At 38.6% G+C, this 21,593-nt stretch overlaps 1 protein-coding gene and 1 pseudogene across 1 annotated transcript in view; both read left to right on the forward strand.

Moving 5' to 3' along the window:
* ADGRV1 (adhesion G protein-coupled receptor V1) overlaps positions 1 to 21,593 on the forward strand; it is a 548,065-nt gene that overhangs the window by 323,364 nt on the left and 203,108 nt on the right. The window lies entirely within an intron of this gene.
* On the forward strand, positions 17,328 to 18,434 carry LOC134369455 (SH2 domain-containing protein 5-like; annotated as a pseudogene).

Consider the following 21,593-nt stretch of genomic DNA (forward strand, 5'->3'; position numbering starts at 1 on the left):
GGTAAACTTCCTGTTACTGGGAGGCAGATACCATCTCTGCGACCACCAGTTTGGAAAAAAGCCTAACGAATTTCTGGTTGGGAATAGTGTGGTAGGAGAGTTCCCAGGTCCGCTAGAACCTGCCGGAGGGCAGGCTGCAGGCGGGCACTAGACTCGGTTTATACCGGGGGGATACAAAGGTGAACAAGACCCGAGAAAGATCTACACAGTGCTACAAAGGCACCCAGAGAGACCGGTCGTCTGTGCCTAGCAGAAACCTGGTAGACTTCCTGGGCGAGGCGGTGCTGAGCAGGGTCTTGAAGGCCCAGCTGATAGACGAGGGGTGCAGAAGACACACCCCAGCCCAGCACAGTGTGCACAGAGGGGGGAGACGTGCGGCCAGGGAGGCGGAGACTCGACAGAAACCACACACCCGGTGGGGTCGCCACTGCACAATCTAACAGCCTGGGCCAGAGCACACGGAACGGGGAGAAGTCCTGTACAGAAAGTGAAAGCTCAACAGAGATCACACACCCTGTGGTGCGTGATCCACCAGCCCAGCAGAGTCCAAGCTGACCAGAAAGGTGGCTCCCCGGAGAAGCCCAAGACCCGAGGCAACCACACACACAAGACACTAGAGGCCAACTGAGCAGTCACGGCGGGAGCCATACCAAATTGGCAACCACAGCAACATCCTAGTTAGTCATTAGTCTCAAACCAGTGGACTGTGAAACCCCCTGCCAAAATGAATAAACACCAAAAAAAAGACACCAGAAATACAAAAAATCAAGAAAGTACACCACCAAAAGTTAATAAATCTCATACTCTAGATCCTATAGAACAAGAAGCCCTTGAAATAACTGACAAGGAATTTCGAGTGATAATTCTAAGGAAACTGAATGAGATACAAGAAAACTCAGCTAGACATCATGATGAAATGAGGAAAAGTATACAGGATCTGAAAGAGGAAATATACAAGGAAATCAATGTCCTGAAAAAAAATGTAGCAGAACTTGCTGAACTGAAGAAGTTATTCAGTGAAATAAAAAACACAATGGAGAGTTTAACCAGCAGGCTTGTCGAAGTTGAAGAGAGAACCTCTGAACTTGAAGATGGGCTGTTTGAAATAACACAAGCAGACAAAAAGAAAGAAAAAAGAATCAAGGACCTGGAAGAAAATCTGAGAGAGATATCAGACAACCTCAAGCGCTCAAATATCCGAGTCATGGGTATTCCAGAAGGGGAGGAAAATGGAGATTCCATTGAAAACATATTCAACAAAATAGTGGCAGAAAACTTCCCAGGTATAGGAAAAATCACAGATCTTCAGATCCAGGAAGCTCAACGATCTCCAAATGTATTCAACCCAAAAAGGCCTTCTCCAAGACATGTCATAGTCAAATTGGCAAAACTCAGAGACAAAGAGAGAATCTTAAAAGCTGCCAGAGAGAAGCGTCAAATCACCTATAAGGGAGCCCCAATCAGGTTAACATCAGACTTTTCATCACAAACCCTAAAAGCTAGAAAGGAATGGGATGATATTTTCAAAATACTAAAAGACAAAGATTGCCAGCCAAGAATACTCTACCCTGCAAGGCTATCCTTCCGAAATGAGGGGCAAATAGTATATTTCTCAGACAAACAAAAACTGCGGGAGTTCACTACCACAAGACCACCCTTACAAGAAATCCTCAAGGGAGTACTGGGTTTGGTTCCTGAAAAATAACTACCACTGCCATAAAAACCTAAGAAAAATCTAAACCCGCTAGTACAATAAAAATGGCATTCATGAAGAGAAAACAAGCTAACAAAAACACTATCTACAACCTAAGGAACCAACAAACAAAGAAACCAAACAGTAAATCAGAAAGCAAGGAACAAAAGACACCTAAGACAACCAAACAACCAATAAAATGCTAGGAATAAATCAACACCTTTCAATAACAACTCTTAATGTTAAAGGCTTAAATTCCCCAATTAAAAGACACAGACTGGCTGACTGGATCAAAAAGCAGGACCCAACTATATGCTGCCTACAAGAGACCCACCTCACCCATAAAGATTCACACAGACTAAGAGTGAAAGGATGGAAAAAGATTTACCATGCAAACAGAAAAGAAAAACGAGCTGGAGTGGCTATTCTTATATCTGACAAAATAGACTTTAAACTAAAAACCATAAAAAGAGACAATGAGGGACACTACTTAATGATAAAAGGACTGATCCATCAAGAAGACATAACAATCATAAATATGTACGCACCCAATGTTGGAGCAGCCAGATTTATAAAACAAACTCTATTAGACCTAAAGAAGGAAATAGACACTAATACCATAATAGCAGGGGACCTGAACACTCCACTGTCAATATTAGACAGATCATCTAGGCAAAGAATCAGTAGAGAAACACAAGATCTAAACAAGACTCTAGACCAATTGGAATTGGCAGATATCTACAGAACATTCCACCCAACAACCTCAGAATATTCATTCTTCTCATCAGCACATGGATCATTCTCCAGGATAGATCACATATTAGGTCACAAATCAAGTCTCAGTAAATTCAAAAAAATTGGAATTATCCCATGTATCTTCTCAGACCACAATGGATTAAAACTAGAAATTAATAACAAACAAAACTTTGGAAACTATACAAACACATGGAAATTAAACAGCATTCTACTTAATGACATATGGGTCCAAGAAGAAATCAAGCAGGAAATCAAAAAGTTTATTGAAACTAATGAAAACAATGATACATCATACCAAAACCTGTGGGATACTGCAAAAGCAGTATTGAGGGGAAAATTTATTGCATTAAATGCTCACTTCAGAAGAATGGAAAGATGGCAAGTGAACAACCTAACACTTCACCTTAAAGAACTAGAAAAACAAGAACAATCCAATCCTAAAGTTAGCAGACGGAAAGAAATCATTAAGATCAGAGCAGAACTGAATGAAATTGAAAACCAAAAAACAATTCAAAAGATCAATGAATCAAAAAGTTGGTTTTTTGAAAAGATAAATAAAATTGACAAACCATTAGCATGGCTAACAAAAAAAAGAAGAGAGAAGACTCAAATAACAAAAATTAGAAATGAAAAAGGCGATATTACAACTGATTCATCTGAAATACAAGGAATCATTCGAGACTACTATAAACAACTATACGCCAACAAATTTGAAAATCTGGAGGAAATGGATAAATTTCTGGACACACACAAGCTCCCAAAACTGAACCGTGAAGACGTAGAAAATTTGAACAGACCAATAACAATAAAGGAGATTGAAGCTGTTATCAGAAGGCTCCCAACAAAGAAAAGCCCAGGACCAGATGGATTCACAGCAGAATTTTACCAAACATTCAAAGAGGAATTGACACCGATTCTTTACAAACTATTCCAAAAGATTGAAACGGACGCAAATCTTCCAAACTCATTCTATGAAGCAAACATCATCCTGATACCAAAACCAGGTAAAGATATAACCAAAAAAGAAAACTACAGGCCGATATCCTTGATGAATATAGATGCAAAAATCCTCACTAAAATACTAGCAAACAGAATACAGCAACACATACGAAAAATTATTCATCACGATCAAGTGGGATTCATCCCAGGGATGCAAGGTTGGTTCAACATACGCAAATCAATAAATGTGATACACCATATTAATAAACTCAAACACAAGGACCATATGATCATCTCTATAGATGCTGAAAAAGCATTTGATAAAGTTCAGCACTCATTCATGACAAAGACCCTCTATAAGTTAGGTATAGAGGGAAAGTATCTCAACATAATTAAAGCCATATATGCCAAACCCACTGCCAATATCATCCTGAATGGGGAAAAGCTGAAAGCTTTTCCTTTAAGAACAGGCACTAGACAAGGATGCCCACTCTCACCACTTCTATTCAACATAGTGTTGGAAGTACTAGCCAGAGCAATCAGAGAAGAGAAGGAAATAAAGGGCATCCAGATTGGAAAAGATGAAGTCAAACTGTCCCTGTTTGCAGATGACATGATCCTATATATCGGACAGCCTAAAACCTCTACAAAAAAACTGTTGGAATTGATAAATGATTTCAGCACAGTAGCAGGATACAAAATCAACACACAAAAATCAGTAGCATTTCTTTTCTCCAATAGTGAACATGCAGAAGGAGAAATCAAGAAAGCCTGCCCATTTACAATAGCCACCAAAAAAATAAAATACTTAGGAATTGAGTTAACCAAGGATGTGAAAAATCTCTATAATGAGAACTACAAACCACTGCTGAGAGAAATTAGAGAGGATACAAGAAGATGGAAAGATATTCCATGCTCTTGGATTGGAAGAATCAACATAGTGAAAATGTCCATACTACCCAAAGTGATATACAAATTCAATGCAATCCCCATCAAAATTCCAAAGACATTTTTCTCAGAAATGGAAAAAACTATTCAGACATTTATATGGAACAATAAAAGACCACGAATAGCCAAAGCAATGTTCAGCAAAAAAAATAAAGCTGGAGGCATAACACTACCTGACTTTAAGCTATACTACAAAGCTATAATAACCAAAACAGTATGGTACTGGCATAAAAACAGACACACTGACCAATGGAATAGAATAGAGAATCCAGAAATCAACCCACACACTTACTGCCATCTGATCTTTGACAAAGGCACCAAGCCTATCCACTGGGGAAGGGACTGCCTCTTCAGCAAGTGGTGCTGGGATAACTGGATATCGATATGCAGGAGAATGAAACTAGATCCATACCTCTCACCGTATACTAAAATCAACTCAAAATGGATTAAGGATTTAAATATACACCCTGAGACAATAAAACTTCTTAAAGAAAACATAGGAGAAACACTTCAGGAAATAGGACTGGGCACAGACTTCATGAATACGACCCCAAAAGCACGGGCAACCAAAGGAAAAATAAACAAATGGGATTATATCAAACTAAAAAGCTTCTGCACAGCAAAAGAAACAATTAAAAGAGTTAAAAGACAACCAACAGAGTGGGAGAAAATATTTGCAAAATATACATCTGACAAAGGATTAATATCCAGAATATATAAGGAACTCAAACAACTTTACAAGAAGAAAACAAGCAACCCAATTAAAAAATGGGCAAAAGAGCTAAGTAGGCATTTCTCTAAGGAAGATATCCAAATGGCCAACAGACATATGAAAAAATGCTCAACATCACTCAGCATCCGGGAAATGCAAATCAAAACCACATTGAGATACCATCTAACCCCAGTTAGGATGGCTAAAATCCAAAAGACTGTGAACGATAAATGCTGGCGAGGCTGCGGAGAAAAAGGAACTCTCAAACATTGTTGGTGGGACTGCAAAATGGTGCAGCCTCTATGGAAAATGGTATGGAGGTTCCTTAAACAATTGCAAATAGATCTACCATACGACCCAGCCATCCCACTGTTGGGAATATACCCAGAGGAATGGAAATCATCAAGTCGAAGGTATACCTGTTCCCCAATGTTCATCGCAGCACTCTTTACAATAGCCAAGAGTTGGAACCAGCCCAAATGCCCATCATCAGATGAGTGGATACGGAAAATGTGGTACATCTACACAATGGAATACTACTCAGCTATAAAAACGAATGAAATACTGCCATTTGCAACAACATGGATGGACCTTGAGAGAATTATATTAAGTGAAACAAGTCAGGCACAGAAAGAGAAATACCACATGTTCTCACTTATTGGAGGGAGCTAAAAATTAATATATAAATTCACACACACACATACACACACACACACAAACCGGGGGGGGGGGGGGAAGAAGATATAACAACCACAATTATTTGAAGTTGATACAACAAGCAAACAGAAAGGACATTGTCGGGGGGGAGGGGGGGAGGGAGAAGGGAGGGAGGTTTTGGGGATGGGAAGCAATAATCAGCTACAATGTATATCGACAAAATAAAATTTAAAAAATAAAAATTAAAAAAAAAAAATAAAATAAAATAAAAAAAATAAAAAAAATAAAAATAAAAATAAAAAAAAAAGTAGCATAATTAGAGTTAATTCATGCCACACACTGGCTGCTCTATGTTTCCACTTTGCTATGACCTAAATATCCCTCCAAAATTTATATGTTGAAGTGTAATCCCCAGTTTGGTGGCATTTGAAGGTGAAGTCTTTGTTTGGGAGATAATTAGGCCATGAGGGTAGAGCCTTCATGAATGAGATTTGCGCCCTTATAAGACAAGGCATGACAGAGCTTGCTTTCTCTCTCTGCTCTGTGCCATGTGAGAACACAAGAAGACAGCAATCTGCAAACCATGAAGCGGGTGCTCACCAGCTGCTGGATTGGCCAGCACTTTGATCTTGGACTTCCCAGCCTCCACACTGTAAGAAATAAATGTTTGTTGTTTAAGCCACCCAGTCCATGTTATATTTGTTATTGCAGCCCAAACTGACTCAGACACATTTCTTCCCAATTCAAAATCATAATATTTTCCTTATTTTCTCTCTGGAAACAATGGATTGCCCTAGTTTATGTTACAAAGACCTGTATTTTTTATTGTCTGTGTTTCTTGCCTGCTGTCCCAAAACAAAAAGACCTGCATATATTTGGTCTTTTATCATTTATTTACTCCCATAGGCTTTCTCAAAATAACCTTCAACCTGAAACAGAATGTGATTTAAAAATAACAGAAGCTTGGCTCTAGTATTTCTGTTGCTTATAACAAAATATCTGGAACTGGGTAATTTGTAAAGAAACAATATTTATTGCTTACAGTTTTGGAGGCTGGGAAGTCCAAAGTACAGGAAACACATCTGGTGAAGGCTCTGTTGTTGGTGACAGTGACAGGGGGTCTCACAAGGCAGAATGGCGGAGGAGAGAGAGAGATAGCTCCTCGTGAACTCTCCTTTTGAAGCCCTCAAACCATGCCCATGACCATCAACTTATTATTCCATTTACTGGGGCATGATACTCACAATCAAATCACTTCTTCAAGGCCCTACCTTTCAATTGCCATAATAGGATTTTCCACCCTCTTAACACTGTCACAGTGGGGTTAAGTTTCTAATACAATGACTTTGGGGGATACAGATTCAGTCCACAGGAGCTTTGGAATCAGGTATGTGACAGGCACACAGAAATGTTTGTTGACTGATGAACCAATGAGTGATTGAATGAAGGAATGAAAAAATTCCTTTTATATTCAGATACATTTCCCCTATATTTTATTTTTTTATAGCTCACTATAACAGTTTTGTAGTTGGCAAAGTATTGTAACAAAAGCAATTGTGCAATAAAATTAGTCTTTGATGTTGCATTCTCTGTCAACTCTACATGGATACAATAGTTGGGAATTCTACTTTATAATAAAAATATGGGCATAATAAAAACTCAGTAATTAGAAACAAACAATCATGCACTTGATGTTAAGTGTTAAGGAATAACGATTTTTTTTTTATTTATAAGAAACACCTAATATCACTCCACTTACAGAGAACACATTGATTTCTTTTATATTGTCAGGCAGTGGAAGTGTAAACTTTGGAAGTTTGCACAGTAGGTTTAGGCCTTTGAGTTAAAGAATGCTATCATAGATTTGTATAGAATTTTATTAAAATTGCCCAGTTTCTCTTAAGTTTTACCCAATGAAATTCTTTTCAGCTTATATTCATGCTTATTTTAAGTCCAAGGAATTCCATGAGAAATTGAGTCAGAATATTTTCAACCAATAACTTACGAGGCAAAAATGGCAATTCCCAACTATATATTTCAAATAAACTTGATGAACAATTTTGAAGTTACTTTAGCAGTCTGGATTGTGTTGCTTATATACCAGATTCTGGTCATATACTTACTGCCGAAATGAAATGGAAAAATGAGCATGGTTTATTCTAAGTCAGTCATTCAAAAATAACACAACAAAATAGTCTGTAATGTGAGTTTTTTAAATAATGGCCCAGTTCCATCAGGAAAGTAGTGGAATGCATACCTCAGTGTACTCTGTCTATGTGAAGAATTTAATTATGTCCACTCCAGAGACAGGGATCTTTTTATTTCCACATAATTACTAAACTCAGTCATCAAAAACAAGATATGTAACTTTCAAAATATGTCTACATGTAAACATTTAGTTCAACCTTTGTAATATTCAAATGATCTTGATATGTTGACTTGATATTTCAGCTAACTTTTGCACTTGTTATCATTCCTTCAAATGAAAGGATTTAATGCACTTCTAGAGAACCTCCTATACACACAGGATGTATGTGGCCTTAGTGATTTTTAGAGTACATGCTAACATCATTCTAAGTGGTTTTAAGTATTGTTAAGTGGCTAGGAGCATAAACTTTGGAGTCAACAGACTTGACTTAAGGTCTATCATATCTTAGGTCTGTGAGCTTGGCAAATTTATTTACTCTTTTTAAGCCTCAGTTTTCTTCTCTATTAAACGGAGTCAGTGATCTCTAAATTGCATAGGTTATTGAGGGATAAAATGAAGTAACGTATATAGGGTATTTAGCACAGTACCTGGCACATAATAACCATTCATTAAATGGTAATTATTATTGTTATTATTACTGATAAAAATAAGTTAGTACTTCTTTGGCTATGTACCAGATGAAAAAGACTAGTCTTGGTGCTAATGAATGACTCATAAAGATCTTTTTCTCAGGGAGAAAATGACCTTTTAAAGAAAAGAAAAGAAATAAAACCATAATAAAATACATCTATAAAAATTCTGTAGTGAGGACTAGACATTATTTTTTTGGTTTGCTTTTTCGTTTTTTTGGTAAAGCAACTGTTGTCTTCTTCAAAATGGACTTTTTAAATGTTTTTATCTGTGGGTGGCAGATATTCCAAACATTATTCTTTACCAAAGATGAGCTATGAAGAAAACTAAGGTATGTATAGACAAGCTGTGATTGTTGTTTTGTTTTTAATGATAAAGACATTCAATTGATTGACTTATTTTAAGCCATATACTAAAACAAATGCCTTAATCTGACTGTGTGTAAGAGACCATTCCCAATCCCCACCTGCCTCTGGCTGTGAATTATAAGTACTGACTTTCTTATGGCATATATTTGTGTATTAGTCCACTTCTGTTGCTCATAACAAAATACATGGAACTGGGTAATTTGTAAGAAAATGAAATTTATTGCTTACAGTTTCTGAGGTTGGGAAGGCCAAAGTCTGGGGAACACATCTGATGAAGACATCGGTGGTGGCAACAGTGACAGAAGGGTATCACATTGCAAAATGGTGGAGAAGAGAGAGACTAACCTCTGATGTTCTCTTCCTTTAAAGCCCTCAGAACCACACCTATGGCTACCATTTTTAATCCATTCACTATGGCATGGTCCTACAATCTAATCACCTCTTCAAGGCTCCACCTTTCAGTTACCATAATAGGATTTCCCACCCTTAGCGGTTACAGTGGGAATTATGCTTCTTATATATGAGCTCTGGGAGGACACAATTCAATCAATCCACAGAAATTTGTATGAGGGTTCTTCAAGGTTCATGAAAAAATAGAATAAAAAGATCGTATGAAACGTTCCATGAACTTTTTGAAGACCCTGAATATTTTAACTGTTATATGTGGTAAGAAAACAAGTAACATGCTTAATTATCTAACGGTAATATTTAGCATGCACAGGAGATCTGTACCCTATATTATTTTCAGCAGCAGGGACAAGGATACACTAAGGACAGGACATGTACAGAATGCGCCACTTGAGGACTTTAAATATGTTGATTTATTTTTGTACTGTATTTTTCACCATGGCAGCTATTAAAAAATAATAATTGTAAAAATCTGTTCAAATGAGTTTCTGCCATTTAGTGGTTGCCAATAACTACTGCACTGCATCAAACACCTCCCTACAACACCTAAGACATTCAGAAGCATATTTAGTTTAACATTCAAGGGTCTTTCCCTCTGATTCCATACATTTTATATAATATCCAAAGTATAAAATATAGGAAGTTGGGATTTGTTTGAGACAGAAAAAGAGAAAGAGAAAGAAAAAAGAAGGAAAGAAAGAAAAAGAAAGCTATGAAAGTGAGCATGATAGATTTTACATTCCCTGACCATAGGCTGGCTAGCCAAGAATATTTAATGTCTTCAGCCAATGTGGGAAAAAATGAATAGCTATGTGAAATCAGTGGAAATAGCTATAATGTTAACTAAGATGTTATCAGTAATAGGGAAAGTTAAGATTTGGTAGTGACAGAATATTCCTGACACTTAAATATTCTCTTAAGGGATAGAGTAGAAACACTAGTGAAAAAGTTGCTAGCCCAAAAAAAAAAAAAAAAAAAAAAAAATAGTAGTAAACATGCTATGTGATCACAAGGCAATGAGGAAAAGATACAAGAAATTAAGTATGGCATTATTCCAAGTGCTTTGTTTATAGGAACATACTCCAAGCAATCTCTACTGAGCATAGTTAAGCAGAGGAAAATTGGTAGCCTTTACTTAAAATTACTTTTCCATTTCTGGCTTCTACCCTATTACATAGGAAGTTAAAGATTACCACTAAGTTCTATTGATGTTTTATGTTTAATATTTTGTGAAAGGTCTTCAGATAGTTTTTAACATTTCCTCAAACAGTTTTAAAAGTTGCACAGAAAAAATGCTGATAAAAAAAGTTAAACAAAAGGGTGTCTGTCACCAAAGAATGCGTTATGCCATGGAAATGTCATTATGCTTGTGAATATCATGGTCATTGGCAATGTGACATTGGCCCATGAATCAGCAGCATGCAAAGGTCTCTCCTCTTTAGTGTCAGATTAAAGTTGCACACAATTTTCTGCTGAAAGAGATATTGCAGACATAAATGATTTACAAGTAGCAAAGATAATTTAGAGCTCAACATTTTGTGATTTTTTTTAACTTAAAATAACTTGCTTTTATCATTGAAACTAATATTTAAAATAACTTACTTATCAGCTAACTTTGAAAAAAGAGAGGAGAAAACTTTTTGAGATCAAGAGAAGCCAAGTGGTTTAAAAAAATGTTAGCTACAAAAATTCACAAGATAATTAATGAGTATATAGATCATTTAGATTTGAGTGCTTTTTGCTGAAAATGGAGCACCATGATAATGTTAAATATTTCAATTAAAGAAAAATGTAGAATAATAACAGGATCCACAGTGTATTAAATACCTACTACATTTCTGCTTCAAGCCTAGAGGGAATACAAGAGACCAGATTTACCTTCTAACTTGAAACAAACAAAAAAAAGGGGGGGAAATATAGGACAGTAGACATCAGGCAATGAAAGTTAGTGATCCCTAAGGTAGGGGAAATAAGCAAGATGAGCTTCACAATTGCCCTGGAATACTTCCTTATAAGATATTCCAGGTTGTGGCACAATGAGGAGGAATCTAGGTGGAGACCAGAAGACTCACAAAATTGAGGAGACAAGATGAGAGTCTGGGGAAACCAAGGTGGCTAGAGTTTGCAGGACAGGGCACTGGAAAAGAGAGAACTGCACAGAGAGAGAATGAGAGAACTCTGGAGATCAGCAGAGGGTCCCTAGTATTCAGCTGAGTACTGATTAGCCTTTGTGTGTGGAAACTACCCAAGGCTGAAGAAGGAATCACCCAAAAGGATAAGAAGGAACAGTGCCAGGTGCTTACACAGGGCCAAGAGTAGGACTTATCCACAATGGTTAGAATGAAAAACGTCAAGATTCACAAGTAATTGGGTAGAGTACACAGAAGTGTCTTGCTTCAGTGTCATGGGGAATTATTAGCCTCAGACTGAGCACAATAGTCCTGCCTAACAAATCTTAACAGCAAGAATTGAAAAAACCAAACAGCTTCCAAGTGTATCCCAGGACAAAACTCAAAAATATGTCTGGGAATACAAATATCCAAAGAGGTAAAAATCTCAATGATATTCAATCAAAAATTGTAAAATGGGCAAAAGAGCTAAATAGGCATTTCTCAAAGGAAGATATACGAATGGCCAACAGACATGAAAAAATGCTCAACATCACTCAGCATTCGGGAAATGCAAATCAAAACCACACTGAGATACCATCTCACCCCAGTTAAGATGGCTAATATCCAAAAGACTGAATGATAAATGCTGACGAGGTTGCGGAGAAAAAGGAACTCTCATACATTGTTGGTGGGACTGCAAAATGGTGCAGCCTCTATGGAAAATGGTATGGAGGTTCCTCAAACAATTGCAGATAGATCTACCATACGACCCAGCTATCCCACTGTTGGGAATATACCCAGAGGAATGGAAATCATCAAGTTGAAGGTATACCTGTTCCCAATGTTCATCGCAGCACTCTTTACAATAGCCAAGAGTTGGAACCAGCCCAAATGCCCATCATCAGATGAGTGGATACAGAAAATGTGGTACATCTACACAATGGAATACTACTCAGCTATAAAAACGAATGAAATACTGCCATTTGCAACAACATGGATGGACCTTGAGAGAATTATATTAAGTGAAACAAGTCAGGCATAGAAAGAGAAATATCACATGGTCTCACTTATTGGTGGGAGCTAAAAATAAATAAATACACAAAAAAAGGGGGGGGAAGAAGACATAACAAAAAAAATTGTAAGACATAGCAAAAAGCAGGAAAATATGACTCATAATTAGGAGATAAATCAATAAATGATACTGAACTTAAACAGAAGTTAGAATTGACAGACAAGGAGGCATTTAAAACAATTATAGATGAATTCTGTGTGTTCACAAGTTAAATAGAAACACAAAAGATATTAATAATGAACTAAATCAAACTTTCAGAAATGAAAATTACAATATGTGAGGTGAAAAATATTTTGGATGGGGTTAACGTCCGATTAGAAATAGTGGGAGAAAAGATTAATGAATGTGAAAACATAGCAATATCAACAATCCAAAATGAAAAAAAGAAAAGAGAATCAAAATAAATCAACAGAGCACCAGTGAGCTGTGAGAAAAAAAATTAAGGGTTTAATATGTGTGTAACTGAGGTCCCCAAACAGGTAAAAGAGAATGTGGATGGAAAAAAGTATTTTAAAAAATAATGACTTAAAAATTTCCAAATCCGTCGAAACTGCACATGTACAAATCCAAGAAGCTTAGTGAACCACAAGCAGAAGCAGCATGAAGAAACTACGCCAATGCACGTCATGATCAAACTGCTCAAAACCAGTGATAAAGAGAAAATCTTAAAAGCAACAAAAATAAAAACATTCCATGCAGAGGAAGAAAGATAAGAATTACAGAGATTGCTTGTCAGAAATGATGTAAATGAGGAGACAGTATAGCAACATGTTTAAGTACTGAAAGAAAAAAAAAAAAAAAACCTGTGCACCAAAATATCTTTGACAATGAAAGTTAGATGAAGATATTTTCAAATATACAAAAGCTCAAAGGAATTATCACCAGCAGAACTGCTCTACAAGAAATGTTTAAGAAAGTTCCAGGCAGGGGAGGAATGATACCAGATGGTCCTATGAATCTGTACAAACATATGAAAAGCACCAGATAAAGATAAATAAGTGGGTAAATAGATAGGAAATTTTTCTTATTATCTAAATCTGTTTTAAAGATAAGTATTGAAACAAGGATAATAGCAATGTAGTGTGAGGTTGATAACATGTAAAAGTAAAATGTATGCCAATAATAGCACAGAGGTCAAGAGAGAGAATATTAAAATATACTATTGTCATATTCTTATGATACATATTAACTGGTATACTACCAGCTAATGGCCCTCATAAACATAGATGCAAACATTCTTGACACAATTTCAGCAAATCAAAAGGATAATACATCACAACAAAGTGGCAGCTATCCCCATAATGCATGGTTGATTTAGCATTCAAAAATCAATCTAATTTACCATATTAAAAAACTGAAATAGAAAAATATTTTTGATAATCTCAATAGAGAAAGAGTATTTGACAAAATTCAATATTTATCCCAGAAAAATTCCCAACAAAGTGGGAATAAAAATGAACTTTCTCAACCTGAAAAAGGGCATCTACAAAAAACATATAACTAACATTATACTTATATTAGTTTGCTAGGGCTGCCATGACAAAATATCACAGACTAGATGGCTTACATAACAGAAATTTAGTTTTCTTACAGTTCTGGATGCTAGATTCAAGGAGTCTGCAGGGTCAACTTCTCTTTCCTTGGCTTTCAAATGGCCATCATGTCCCTTTGTCTTCATGTAGTTCTTTCTTCCATGCATGTGCAAGTCTGTGTCCAAAATTTTCTCCTTTTATAAATACAGTTTTCTAAGACATTTAAGACCAAGTTTTTCTAAGAATTGGGAAAATTGAGGTTTATGGGAAAACCAACCCTTACCTTAATAAACTCCTATTTTAAAAATTCAGAAGAGAAAAAGTTTGTTTATGGGTGAAAGAAATGGCCATGTATTCATGGCAGAGTTAACATTTCAACAACTATGCCTTGAAAGTAGACGTGATTTCAACCTAGGAAGATAAGAAAGAGAAATTCTAGATAAAAGGAAGAGGAAGAACAGAGGCAAGATTTAAGAGATGATGAAACATGTTTACAGAATAGCAATAAATGCAGTCGGAGCAGAATGTTTGGTGTATGAAGGGTCTTGTGGAAGACAAGCTCAGTATGAAAAGATGTAGCAGGTAGAACCTATGTTTCCTCTCTGAGTACTTCTTTGCTCCCACAAACAGAACTGATCACTCTCAACTCTGCATTCCTCTGGTATTTTATTCTTTATCCTTTCATAACACTTGCCACATTTTATTGCATCGTGTGTGTATCTGGATTCACCCTTAGGAACTTTCCTATTGGAAAGGACAACATTTGGCTCATTATAAGTCACAAGTAACAAATGATATCCCCACTTTAAAAAATAGGAAAGACTAGCAATCTACCATGATCAGAATAAACAGGTGGAATTTGACTTGTCCTGTAAAAAATGAGTAGGTTTTGGATAAGATAAGGTTTTGGAGAGCAGAGAGAAGGTCATTTCAAGAATAAGTTGAATAATAATAAGTAGAGGAGTGAGAGTGTCCATAGTAAAGTAAGGTAGAGGGAGTATATAATAAGGAGTACTGAGAATTGAGGTTTATAAGAAAACCAATATTTATCATTAGTTATTATTTTGCAGTAAGCAGAGACACATGCTATATACTTAAAGTGGGGGGGGGTGTATTTACTCTACATTTTCTTCATTGGCTGGCACAGTAGAGCTCTAATCAACCAGAAGCAGCAGGGAATGTTATGTCATTTATAAAAGAGAATATATCAGATACTCTTTTTAGGAAAACGTATTTTTCTTTTTTCTTTAGTTAAGATGTATATATGTTATATCAATATGGAATTAAGAATAGTATTATATTTGCTATTGGCATTATATTCTATTGCTATTATGAACCTGGGATGGGCCAATGGATTAAAAAGGATTGAGAAACAGTTAACCAGAATTTCAGCACTTTGAGACAGGACTCATGCTTGATTTAGCTTTGCAGGCAGCGGCTTGGTGTTCTAGAAAAAATGCTCTGCTTACAAATCAGAACATCAGAGTTTGAATCCTGATTTAACTTCAACCCTTGTATAATGACCTTTAAATGTGTTAATTACCCTATCAGATTCTCTTTCATTATTTATTAAATTGGGATAAAAACAAAAATGAGTTCACATCATTAACATGTGAGTTACACACAGAAAACAAAACAAGGGAAGGCATGTAGCAGCATGCTGGCACACAGTATTTTTCTGCCATCACAGTCTTCATCTTGCCTAGCACAATGCTTTGTAGATAGTGGGTCCTCAGGCACTTACTGAATAAATCAATGTGTGAATGACTGAGAACCTTAGAAAAATTCCTCTAGTCAAATAAGTAATTTCCAAGAAGGAAGAGTCACATGGTATGAGTCAATACAACATGGTATTTACAACATTACTGTAAATGTATTAGTTTACAGTTAATAATTATTATGAAGTAATAATAAATTGTTGGTTTATTATTAATAATGAATTGTTGGTTTATTATTAATTATTAATAATAAATTATTACTTTATTATTGGGGTCTTATGCAGGTGACTAAGGAAACTGGTTAAGGTGAGTCTTTTGCTGTGAAATAGAGATTTTGGGAGCATGCATGTCCCCGCTGCAGATCCTGACAAATTCACCATACTGATGCTGCCCTAGGAATACCCTTTTCTATTATGGTGTTCAGGTTAATGCTCTCAGAGAGCCGGCTGTGAAAATAACCTTTTTTCTGATCATCTCTGTGTGTTTGAGTATAAGAACAATGGTAACACGCCATCTATTCTTAGGTTATGTAGCCTTAAAGATGTGTGATCTAAATATGCTAGGAGATTTTATTTATTTTATTTTACTTTATTTCATTTCTATTTTAATTTAAATTTAATTTTGGGTAAACCTGCTCACATGTAATACCTGGTTCTCTAAGTATTTTAGTTCACCTTTGTTTTAGCAATGTGCATTGTGACAGCTCAACCTTCTCTTGCTGACTACCTCCTCCTATACAGACAGAAGTAGTTCTCATAGTCCAGAGAATATTCTGGAACAATGTTCATGATTTACAAAAGTAGATTTGCAAAACTGGTCTTCTTATAATTTAGAAAAGAAGATCAGCATATAATAAAATATGAAGAAGTCATACCTTAAGGATGGAATTTTGAGTGTTAAAACTATATTCTGAAAGAATACACAGTTTTAATAACCTGTACCAATTGAATTGTTTAAAAGAAAAAATGTTGAAAAAAAATAAGATTTAAATTAGCATATTATTTATAAGTAGTTTCATAGAATGCCTGAAACTAAACATGTTCAATTACAATTTGGATTGCACTGTTGTTTTACATAGCAAACTGCTTAAGTTGATTAGAACAAAACTACCAGATAAACTTTAACACAATCCATATTTCAGAATTAAATAAAGAGGCTTGACTTTATTGTAGGTACATTTATAAAGACTTTATGAAAATAGATCCCACTTTGTAAAAAGAAAGAACATAAAATCCTGTAAAATGTTAAAATGGTTTTTTTTTTTTAATGGAATGATGCAGCTCTATGCTTCTGAGGTCTTTTTGGGCATAGTTTTAGTGTTTAGTACATAGGTGTTCAATAAATATTTGTGGAATTTAGGAAAGTTAAATTTATGACCTCTAATTTGTTACAATTCAGAGGTTAAGCAGAAGTTAAGCTGAAGTCTAGGAAAATCTAAACATGTTTTTAAAATAAGCTCTGGGGGACGGGATATGCTGCGCTGGGGTCGTGGGTGGGAGCTGAGAGGTCCAGACTTGAGTTGCATTGGCCGCGCCTTTCTCCCATGAAGCTTGAGGCTGGACACCCTGGGGGCCATGCAGAGGGCTGGGGCATGGGGCCAGAGGGCCTCCAGCGTGGGCCTGCTCAGGTGCATCACCAAGTTTGCCTGGCAGCAGTACATGGGCTCCTTCCCTGTGAATGACCCAAACACACAAGAGAGAGTATGACTGAAGTACTGTCCCCGACACTGGGCCATCATCCTGGAATTCATCCTTCAGGGTCTGAAGATCCACAGCAGGGAGGATAAGGTGCACCTGGTGGCCCACACCCTGAGGTGCTTCCTCTACTCCACCTGGTGTCCAGCCAACTGCTAGTTTGCCTTCATCACCCAAAACCTGCCGAGGCTCTGTGGGCAGCCAGCCTGCAGAGGTCCAGATCCCATACCTGCTACTCTGCCTCTCCTTCCAGCTTGCTTACCTCTTGCAGCACACTGAGGAGAGGGCACAGCCAAAGTCCTGCCTGAGGCCTGCAGGGGACATGCCTCTGAAGCCACTGTCCAGCCTTGGGGGTCCCCCTGGCCTGGTGTGGGAGCCCTTCGGCCATGATCAGCTCTCACAAAACATCGAAACACTGGTCTCCATCCGACAGCTGCCAGCAGAGGGGTCAGGTAGCAGTGGGAAGGAGCTGCCAGAGCCTAAGGCAGTGGGGCACCTGCCATGCCTGCCTGGGAAATCCCTTTGGCTCACCCACGCTGGTGCACAAGAAGACCATTCCTAGCAAGGTGATCTGCTCAGGGGTCTACCAAGATGCACCTGCCAGACTCAGCTGCAGCTGTTGGCTGGGGAGGCGTTTCCTGTGACGTGGGAGGTGTGGCCTCCCTCGTGCCTGGTGGAGAGTGAGGGCAGCCTGACAGAGAATATCTCGGCCTTTGCTGGCATCTCCAGGCCCCGTGCCCTTGCCCTGCTGTGGAGAGACATGCTCAGGGCTTTTCTACTGTGGCCTGAACTGGTGCCAGTGGTATGGTGCCTATCGGTGCTGACACAGTGCAGCATGATGCCCCACCAGGTCTTCCAGAGCCACCTGTTACTGTGTGGAGCACCTGCCACCAGTTCCCCAGTCTGGAGGCCCTGGTGGAGAACCATGCTGGGACAGAGTGCAGCCTCTTCCTCCCCCTCAACATGGGCCACTTGAACCCCATCTAGAAGAAGTAGGACTGTGGGCCCAAAGCATTCTCCAGACCCTCACCCAGGCCAAGTCTGAGGCAGAACTGCAAGGCATAAATTAGGCTGGGCCCCAGGCCCACAAGCCCCACTGCAGCCTGGCCCCTGGGCTTTATTAGTCACTCTGCCCTTCCTGCACCCTGCTGGTCACCAGGTCCATCTAGTCACTCTGCGCCTTGGACCAGTGTTCCATCGCCTCACTGTCTTTGGGAGGGCAACCCTGAGATTGGGGATTGCCAGTGGCTTCTCACAGGACATGTGGCCTTCCGAGATTCCAGGAGGGACAGGCATAGCTCCAGGCTTCTGATAACTTGCTGGGTGCTTGTCATTTCTGGACTTCTACTTTGCTCCTAGGATGGGAGCTTTCTGAGTTGGTCGAGGAGGTTTGTTCATGATAGAGGTGCAGCCCTCTCCTAAGGAGGCCCTTGGGGACCTGACTGGGAGTCTCCAGAGAGCTCCTGACGGAGGATCCCAGACAAGTGAGGGAGAGGTGTTTAGGGAGGCAGGAGTGAGTGCTCATGTTGGGCAAAGACTGGGAGTGAACCCTCTCTCTGAGAGAGCAGAGATGACTGTGGCACTTGTGGGCATGGAGGCTGGGCCGAGCTGCACCCAGGCTGACAGGTAGAGCATGGCCTGTTACTCATGCATTGACGGTAAAGGAGTCTTACCTTGAGTTCTGAGGAATCGGGGGTTAGGGAGGTGCAGAAAGGGAAGGATGGACAAAGAATTGTGCCTACCCAAAGCCTGTGCACAGGTGGATTTTGTGTGCAGAAAGGACATGTACCCAGCACACAGGGCAAGGAGTCCCAATGTATTGCTTAGGAAGCTGGTTAGTCTCCACCCAAAACCACAGGGTGTGATTCCATCTTTCTCAGAAGGGATACTCCAGTCTTGTTCTCTCCCCAACACCCTGAGGCTCCTTTCCTTTAGCCATTTGACTGGGAGAGGCCGGGAATGAGCCACAGGTTTAGAGGGGTGACCAGCGCCCTGCCCAACTCATCCCACAGACCACAGTTTGTTTGTTGGCCACCTTGGGAAGCTGCCTGATGCTAGCATTTCCCTTAACATGGCACTGACCATGGCTGTCAAGGGCCAGCTCGCCTCATGAGGCCAGCCTGCTGGGAATGAGGTCAGAGCAGAACCGTCTCAAGGTAGAACTGATGTGAGTCCTGCCAGAGGGGGCTTGGTCTCAGGGGGCAGTGGGAGATCCAGGGAAATGAGTCTAGTCTAAGGCAGTGACCCTGTTGGTAACTGACAAATCCAGGTAACCCCTTCGTAAGTTAACTTGACAGACAAACATAAATCTACCAAATTAAGTCATGGAACAAGTTCATTTTGGATGAACTTCTGTTCGTGAGGCAGAGGCCTTGTCATGAGACTGGGAACTACCCTCCCACACATCTTGGAATGGGATGGAACTTTCCAGTGCCTTGAAAGTAAGAGATATCTGACTCCTGGAAGGAACAGAGCAGCCCCAACAGAGTAGAAAGAAGGGGGGTGTACTTGGAAAGTGTGAAGGCACACTCCCCGAGGCTAAGGCCTGCTGTTCTCAGCTTCTAGCCCCCCATCCAGAACATGATCTTGCCTAGGAACCTTGTCACTTTCTTGCAAGTCAAGTGAGATGTCCTGTTGCAAGGAATAGCAGGAAGCTGTCCTTCGAGGGCTCTTTTCACTGCAAACACAGCACTGATTTTACACTGGGTGTGAGTGAGAGGCTGAGACTCATAGCCACCTCTGCTGGAACCATCCTCTTCCTGGGTAAAGCCCTGGCATCTGGTGGGAGACCCCATCCCCACATTCCCTTGGCAAAGAGAAGAGTTAGCTCTATCCTGTGCCTAGGATTACAGCACCAGAGATGCACATTTAAGGAGACCCAGTAATTGGCCCAAACTTGGGTCAAGGTTCACCTCTACAAGGGATGGGTTTTGTTGTGTTAATTATCTGCAAAGAAGGTTTCAGGGAAATGTTCCATACACTGAAGGGACCAGCTTTTCCCAAGCACTTTAAATATTTCTTCAAACAGCATTTATTCATCATGTGTTACAAATAGGGTGAGGTTTTTGGCCTATGCGTGCAGACTCCTCAATGTCTTAATTATAGACCAGAGTTTTCTTTGTTCCAACCAGCACCACCTAGGTAGTCCAACTCGCCTTGCTGTGTGGACTTGAAACAAATAAAATACATTTCTTTAAAAGAAAAAAAAAGGTCTAATAATCTGAAAGCTATTCTGTGGTGTGTTCTGGAAAGGTAAATTTGTTGACTTTTTTTTTCAGGGAACTATTTGTTGACTTTTTTTTTTTTAGGGAACTCATTTGTACTGGATTGTTAGGAAGTAATGAAACAGAAATTTCTAGTTTCTACTTTAAATGTTGGCACTCATCCTTTTTAATAGTGTATATTACAAATGCTTCAAATCTAGGGCTAAACAGAAAGTTGAATCACAAATGCTTCTCATTTTAAAAATAATCCTGGAATCTTGGAGTAGGAAGGAGTTTATCTTTTCCAACTTCCTGCTACTGATGAGGAAATTAGGTCCAGAAGGGGAAAGTGACTTGTTTGCTGTCCATAGCCTAAAAGTCATGTCAGGAGGTACTCAAATATTTTATAAGAAGGAGGAGTCACTTCAGCATGGTATGAGATAAATTATTATAAATTTGTTAATTTACAATTAGTTATTAATATTAATCAGTAATTAATAATATAATATAATATAATGTTAATCTATTATTAATTAGCTTATGCAGTTGAATAAGGAAGCAGGTTAAAGTGAGTCTTTAACTATGAAATAGAGATTTTGGGGAGCATGCAAGGCATTGCTGCAGATCCTGACAAATTCACCACTGTGATGCTGCCCTAAGAACAACACCCTTGGGCAGAAATCTTTGAGGGAAATTGATGGATACATTGGGGCGGTAAGATTGGGAAGGGGTATATTTTACTTGAAAATTAAAACTACACTCTGTCCCTTTGCTCTGACTTCTTTTTGAGTACATTATTCATTTTTTAAAAGAAATTCAAACAGCATCACAGACATTTATATTTCCTTTTAAAAAGTTGAGGAGTTTTGAGGCATAAGCCAGGTAATTTTCTCATTACAACACCCATCTGTCATTTTAGAATCAGTCATTCATTCTTTCTTTT

The sequence above is a fragment of the Cynocephalus volans genome, chromosome 2 (genome assembly GCF_027409185.1).
Source record: "Cynocephalus volans isolate mCynVol1 chromosome 2, mCynVol1.pri, whole genome shotgun sequence".
Taxonomy (NCBI): Eukaryota; Metazoa; Chordata; class Mammalia; order Dermoptera; family Cynocephalidae; genus Cynocephalus; species Cynocephalus volans.